Consider the following 7137-nt stretch of genomic DNA (forward strand, 5'->3'; position numbering starts at 1 on the left):
TGCCTGCCCTCGGTCCAATGGCAACTCACGGGAGACATAATAACTTGCGCGCTAAACCACATATATAGCAGAACACCAATACTATATGAGTGCGTCTAAAATAATTATTAAATTAATTATAACCGTACCGTTTTTCCAAAATTACCGTGGGAAATATACCAATTCTCAAATTTACCATCCCACATTTCCTTTTAACATACCCGGTACGAAAACATCGATAACGATAAAATAATAATTTTTCTCGTAACACGAGGTTCAACAAATAATATACCACGGGCATAATTATAAAATTTAAACCACCAATTAAACAATTAATCTCCTTAAAATATTCAAACCAATTATACCCAAAAATAATATAAATCCAAACACAACGAATTACTAAAAATACCTGCTCATGTATAATAAATACAATTAAATCACGATAAAATAATAATCGGGAAATTCTTAGTAACCCAAAATTCAATTTAGTATCAATGGGTAAATATATATATATATAAATTCCACCACATGAACATATTTAAATTTAGTATCAATGGGTAAATGTGTTTTTCCGATTATATTTAAATTCCACCACATGAACATAATTTCCAGATATCAAATTAACACAACATAAATATAATTAATTGCCAAAAATAGTTTTCAAGGTGGGTCACTCACCTAGAGCACGCAATTAACCTAAGATCCTCCATGGGATCAATTCCACGACTCACCCGTGCTCTTAGAACACAATTCACACACAATCGTTATCCAAAATTGACAAATTATATGTCTATGGAAAGCTTGTGAGATGAGGATCACATTACCGGTCTCCAATGACCCCAATTCCGCCGGCGGTGGCCAGAATTTGGCCGGAAAGCTTCGGCCGAAATTAAACTTGAGGGATCTCTCAAATGGTGGGGATTTTGGTCAATCTAACCCCGGAAATGGACTCAGAGGGGTCAAAAATGGTGGAATAGAGGCATGGGTCGAGCTGGATTGGCCGGAAACGGCGAGAATCGCTGGAAAAACTTAACCCGCCGCCGCCGACTTCACCGGCCCGATCTGGGCTCGTCTGGAGGCGACTGGCCTGGAAAATTGGAGGTTGGGGTCACGGGGGACTGGGCTTCACCGGTGGCCGGCGCGTGTGGCCGTCCGGCCACTGAAATCTGACCAAAACGGTCGGTCAAAGAGAGAGGGGGAGAGAGTCAAAGGAGAGAGAGAGAGAAAGAATTCCTTGCTGGTTTTTGACGGGCTCGAGGAAGAAGGAGAAGGGAAGGAAAGGAAAAGAAAAGAGGAGAAAGGTGTTTTCCCACGTGGGGAAAAGAAAAAAAAGAAAAAAAGAAAAGAAAAAGAAATAAAAGAAATAAAATAATTTAATTAAATAATATTAAAAATAATATTATTATAACAAATAACAATAAATAATATGATATTAAACAGGTTGACATGTGGCATCTCAACATGGTGACACATGGTCACATTTATTAAGTCACATGTGGCACATCGTTACACGTTTAAAAATAATATTAAAATAATACAGTATTTGAAAAACTCTACAGGTCCATAACTTTCAAACTACATGTCCAAATCGGACGTGCCGCTAGTTTACAGACTCATATCGATGAGTGCTTCACAACCATACATGAGTCAAAGCTCAACTTTGCATGAATAAAAGTCAACTCCGGCACCCCTTGGACAGTTTGGACCTCAACTTGTTTTGCTCATATCTTTCAAACCATAGCTCCGTTTTCAACATGCTACTAGTCTATGAACTCGTGCCAACGTGTACTTCGTAACTTACCTTAGTCAACCTAGAATTCCAACTGGAACAAAAAGTCAACTTTTGACCCCTTTTGGTCAACGGTCAAAGTCAAAGTCAACGGTCAACGGACAACCTCGGTCAAAGTTGGAAAATTTCCGTTGTACTTTGGGACGGGGTGTTACATCTTGGTTCCTATGAATCCTAAGTTCAACATCATGGAAAACAAATGGATTTTTAAACTAAAGAAAAATCCAAATAGTTTAATACAATGTTACATAGCATGGTTGGTGTCCAAGGGGTTTCATCAGAACCCTGGTATATATTATGACTAGACTTTTACCACAATTATAAAACCTTCCACCATACGTATAGTTCTCTCACTTGCCATATCAAAAGGTTGGTCAATTCACCAAGTTGACATCAACAATGCATTTCTCAATGGGGTCCTAAAGGAAGAAGTTTATATGTGTCAACCACCCCGATTCAAAGATAAAAGCAAAACACTCCATTTATGCAGATTGAGAAAGTCTCTTTACGGCTTCAAACATGCATCTCGGGTATTGTATGATTGGGTATGTACTACTTTATTTCAATGAGGATTTCGGAGGTAAAAAATGGATTCATCTCTTTTCTTCTGACAAATAAATTTGGTACTCTTTGGATTCTGATTTATATGGATGATATTCTGATAACTGGTTCAACCATTCATACTTTTATCAAACAATTGGACAAAAGCTTCTCCTTAAAAGATTTACAACAACTCTCATTCTTTCTTGGTGCTGAAGGATACAAAGACTCTACTAGCCTGTACTTGTCTCAAACCAATTATATAAATGACCTTCTTCTCAAATCTAGTATGGCCAATCCCAAAACAATTTCTATGTCAGCAAGCTTCAATGTTCAATTAGCTAAGAACATTGGCACCCCCTTCAAAGATGTGTTTAAATATCGAAGTACAGTTGGGGCCTTGTAGTACTTGACTTTCACTCAACGTAAATTATCTTGTATTGTGAATAATTTAATTCAATTTATGCAGTGTCCTATAGTTGTTCATTGAACAGCTTGCAAGAGTATACTAAGATATTTAAGAGGTATTGTTAATCTTAAACTTCACATTAGACCATCCTCCCATTAGACTTTGTTTAGTTATACTGGTGTGGCCTAGACATCAAATATTGATGATCATCGGTCTACGAAGAGATATTGTATGTTTCTCGGTGACAATCTTGTCTCTTGGTCCTCAAAGAAACAACATGTGGTAGCTAGGTCAAGCACTAAGTCATAATATCATGCTCTTGCAAGTAGTGCTATTGAACTTACTTGGATACAACATTTATTGAAAGAATTAAGTATACAACTTCCTCAAGCATCGGGTTATGGAGTGATAATGTGGGTGTAGGTGCTTTTGCTTCCTGTGTTGTATTCCATGCTAAAACTAAACATATAGAGATCGATGTTCATTTTGTTAAAAACAAAGTGATTTAAGGCAAGCTTGTTATTCCGTATGTTCCTTGAAATGAGCAAATTGTGGACATCTTAACAAAAGTCCTATCCATTGCTCGGTTTTCACTACTTTCAGTGCAAGCTCAATTTGATTGTATCCCTTTGAGCTTGAGGGGGGATGTTAGGATAATTATTAAATTATGTTATGATAAAGAATTATTTATCTAAAGTTACCAATGATATGTACGGTTGTGTATACTTAGCCTAAAAATATTAGAGTTTTGTATTAGTTATGATGTTCTTCCAAGTGTATATACATATATACCTTTACAAGTGTCAATAATATTTAATAGTCCACATTACAGTTTAATGTTCTTGTTTATATTACTCCTATGTTTCTTTTCACATGTATATATATATATATGGAAAGATCTCCACCTATCATAAACAAATATATATATATATATATAAAGGAAGTCTAGCATGCGGTTAGTCCTTATGCTTAATTTCCGGACCAAAAACGTGCCAAAATGCCATAGCCCTTGGATTTTCTACAACAATCACGGACGGCTTTGATTGAATTGCAAATTCACGTGCGAAAAATTACCAAAACAAAATTACCCTTTCTATAAAAAGCCAAATGACATAACTGTTTAAAACTTTCAGACCCCCCTGAAATCACATAAATAGCTTTTAATTTGGGCTTCAATGACTCAAAGAAAAGGTTAAATCCGGTAGTTTAAGCTTTTATGTTTTTTCAAGATTAAAATCCGTAGTTTATACTTTATATTTACTCCGTTGTTTCTTTGTTACCCCTTCTTTTCTTTTTTGTGGTTGCTCGGTTTGACCTCTCAGTGGCACCTATCACACAAGACACAAAAAAGGCTTTCTTTTTTTTTTTTTTTCCCCATAAAGGAGGTAATAAGTTATAATTTATTTATTTATTTATTTTATCTTTTTTTTTTGGTAATGTATTTTATCTAAATTTTGGTATTGCAATATGGTTTCATTATATTCCTATGAAATTGATATTTCACTAGTAGAATTGTATTGATTGAAATCAACTTTTGTTTTTGGTAAATTAAAAAAAATATATTCGTTACTTTTGATTTTATTCCTCTCTAATTTTAGCAATGTAATTTTAAAAATTAAATGCAATGTCAATGTATGTCAACAAATTAATATTTTGAAATCAAATTTTTAATTATCATCTTTAACCCAATATAAAATTTTTAAAGTAATCATTTTCATTATATGTATGTGTGTGTTAATGGGAGTTTTAAAAAAATTAGATGTATTATTTTATATTATTTGTTGAAAATTATGTTGATTAATCAACACTAATAAATAAAAAGTAACACTATTATTCACTTGCAAAGCACGTGGGCCAACCCTAATATATATGCGAAGGAGATAAGGAATTGGCCTGAAAAAGTAGATCCACACATAGAGCCTGAGTAGACTTTTTTTTCTCTATGTTGGAGCCTCCAAGTAGTCAAGTTGGGGACGCTTCACATATGCCACGCAGGCTATAATTTCCTCTGTTTTCTCTTCTGGCTTATATTCCATGCATCTATTGGTTCAATGGTGCGTAAATTGATATCGGCTCATATTCTAGATACTTTCCAACGTTATGCAAACTTAGCTCTTTGTTTCCTTCATGAGTTTTGGATTTCTCCATTGTTGAAGCTGCCATTAATAGGCGCTTTCACACACGTTCCTTTTCTGCTTTGTCAATTGTCTCATAGTGGAGATCGCATGCAATCTGATGCTATATATTGTCCAAATATCTATCTCTGACCCCTTGCTTTATATGTCCATAGAGTCAATTAGCCATAGAGAGGCTAATATAACAGCATTTTTTTATATATTTGATGACGCATTGACGAAGCTATTGGTGAATTAAGAGGATTAGTCCTTTCAAAAATCAAAGTTAAATCAGCTCTGAGGATAATTTATATGCATGTGGCTCATCCAGGACCATGCTGCATATATATATATATATATTTCGCATCCCTGCATATATATTTCTTTCAATTAGAAATTCATGTATAACTCAAACATATATAAAGTAGTTTATACTTTATTGAAATATCTATATAGAGTTAATATTCTCTTTTGCCTCTGAAAATCGTAATTTCAGAATTAATCTTGACAGCTTCTTCACCTATTCGAAATCTTGAGGCAACATGAAGATGTCTGGGATGCCCACCAACGACCCTACCTTGGATTGCTCTGAACTCTGAAACCCTACTGCTTAAACAAGTTAAGGGTTCCGTTACCTAAAAAGCTTTACCTTCGTGGATCAATGCATTCCTAGTCCTCTAAATTAATTCGAAAGCAAGAGCAGCATGAAGAAAGAAATCCTCCACATCATCCCTATGAACAGGAAGAATACCAACAGGATCACGGAGAGAGACCAATTTTCGTGGCATCATCCTGTCCGTCCGATCGGTAAAACCGCAACCGTTGGACGCCCCTTGACGTCAGAGTGGCTCCCAAACTGGGATATAATTAGGATTTAGTGTAAGTTTGTGTGCTGGGAGAAAATCTTGCGTACCACCGTGGTACCATATCAGATTATGCCATTTCCATTAGTTTTTTGCCACATGTTAAAACTATTTGACATCTGTTTGTCTATTTGCCTCGTCATTTAAAATTTTCCAAACTCACCATTTTTTATTTTTTTGAAAAAGTAAAATAATAATATATATATATATATATATTTTTCCAATGGCCCTTTTTTCTTTCGTAACGACACAATATGTGCAGTTTCACAAGTAACTCTGACCGTAGTCGAAGAAAATAATACCAAACATGTTAGCCAGATTTCACACACATAAACCTCCCACGGAGAAACCAAAGTGTGGCTCTCCCATTTGCTTCTCCGTTTTCTTAAGCTTTTGGGTTTTTTTTTTTTAAATATATTTTTTTCAATCTACAGGTGGTGAATGAAAAATGGGAGCATATTTGGGATACTGATGCTTTGTTATAGCTGTACTTTGCCACTTTTCTAAACTTTGAGGTTTTTTGTTTTTTTGTATTATTATTATTATTATTTTATCTGCAAAGGTGAATGAAATGTTGCTTCAGGTTTGAGATCTCTAAAAGATAAGTTTTATTTTATTACTTTTGTAAAAATTATCGATTTAACTTGAAATTAGACAAATGAAATATTGGATATGATGCTCGTTCGGTTTTTCGCTTTTACCGGTAAAAAAATTTCATCAAACTTTCTAGGAATTAAAAAAAAAAAAAAAAAGCCCTTCATCAAACTTAGATGAAGACTTTTTGTGTTTGGATCTGGCCATCTATCAGTAGATGAAGAGCCTCCAAAATAACTAACTTCAACATACCTATTTGATGCATTTTGTGATCTGCTTCATAATATAGAGCAGGTTTAGTAGTGTATCTAGTATAATATTCAAGCTCTAGCACTTAACGATTGAGAAACCATGGAGGAAAGCCAGATCTAGAATATGAAAGATCATTCTTCAAAACGTACGAGTAATTTTTTTAAAAGTTTTTAAAACTTGTTTCTTTATTAAAAAAATGGTGAGGTGGATATTATTTTAATGACAAAATAAATGAAGAAATAAGTGTCAAAGTTGTTAACACGTGGCAATAAACTAATGGAAGTGGCATAATCTGATATGGAACCACGGTGGTACGCAAGATTTTCTCGTGTGCTGGAGGCCTATACATCTACACGTAGTACCATAACCGTTGCTTTGACATAACAAAAGAGAACGGTTTGCCTTACAAAAGAATAGAAGTAGAATAAATAGATATACGTGAAATAAGTCCTATTCCTCCTTTCCAATGGCCAATTCACCACTTCACTTACTTACTAAATACCGGCTTGAACAAGGTAGCACTAGAAAAGCAAATAGAGAGAGTACAAGAAAGAACTAAATAGGTGTAGAGTTTGGAGTAGCGAAGAGGCTTTGATG

The sequence above is a fragment of the Ziziphus jujuba genome, chromosome 7, assembly GCF_031755915.1.
Source record: "Ziziphus jujuba cultivar Dongzao chromosome 7, ASM3175591v1".
Lineage (NCBI taxonomy): Eukaryota > Viridiplantae > Streptophyta > Magnoliopsida > Rosales > Rhamnaceae > Ziziphus > Ziziphus jujuba.